The sequence below is a fragment of the Nematolebias whitei genome, chromosome 6 (assembly GCF_014905685.2).
Source record: "Nematolebias whitei isolate Nwh7 chromosome 6, NemWhi1, whole genome shotgun sequence".
In the NCBI taxonomy this organism is placed as follows: Eukaryota; Metazoa; Chordata; class Actinopteri; order Cyprinodontiformes; family Rivulidae; genus Nematolebias; species Nematolebias whitei.
The window spans coordinates 11,644,951-11,645,827 of NC_056503.1; the positions used below are offsets into that span (position 1 = coordinate 11,644,951).

Here is an 877-nt window from a genome sequence, read left to right on the forward strand (position 1 = left end):
TGTGTGTGTGTGTGTGTCCCTGCAATGAGCAGCGAATCAAAGCATTTTACCTGATCCTAGGGGTGGGCGATATGGCTCAAATATACTATTGTGATATTTCAGACCATTCCGACGATAAAGATAAATTTTGTGATATAACAAAAAAAACAAACAGAAATCATATTTATTCTGACAAAATGAACTTGTTGCTTTGCAGTATTATATAAAAACAAACAAAATAAATAAACAAGGGTTAATTTTACTGAAATTACTTTATTTAGTATTCAGTCTCAAAGTATATATATATTTAAAAAAAAAAAAATCTTTCTGTTATTCAGATTGAAAAAGTCTGCACAAAATATAAAACAAAATCCTCCACAGAAACTAAAGTGCAGGTGCAGTTATAATAATAATGTCATCACTGTATGTTTCCACACAAGGCAAAATTACTCTCTGCATTTAACCCGTCCACCACCAGGTGGTGCAGTGGGCAGCTATTGAGAGCACCCGGGGGGCGTTTTGGGGATGGGGTGTGCTGCCCAGAGGCACCACTGGGTATGCGGTGACCGGGATCGAACCTGGGACTTTCAGGTCCCGAGCCAGCTGCCCTGCCTCTACACCATCTCGGTACCCAGTTCTCAAATAAACTAAATAAAATTAAAGCTTAAAATCTGTTGAGCATAAATGTAACATACAACAAAAATATGTTTCCTTTAAATGAGCTATAACTTCCAAAACTTGTGACAAATGCTGACAACAAATGAAATGCTGCCTGAAAGGATTGATCAGAACAACCATCAGCCAATTTCCTAATCCTCAGGAAGCAGCTGGTCTCGAGGTTTGAGCTTCCCAGTTCCCAGTTGCTGTTAGTTCCCAGTTGCTGTTAGTTCCCAGTTGC

At 38.9% G+C, this 877-nt stretch overlaps 1 protein-coding gene across 1 annotated transcript in view; it reads left to right on the forward strand.

Annotated features, from left to right (window-relative positions):
• inppl1a (inositol polyphosphate phosphatase-like 1a) overlaps window positions 1-877 on the forward strand; it is a gene marked incomplete at its 5' end in the record, with an annotated part of 37,388 nt that overhangs the window by 27,633 nt on the left and 8,878 nt on the right.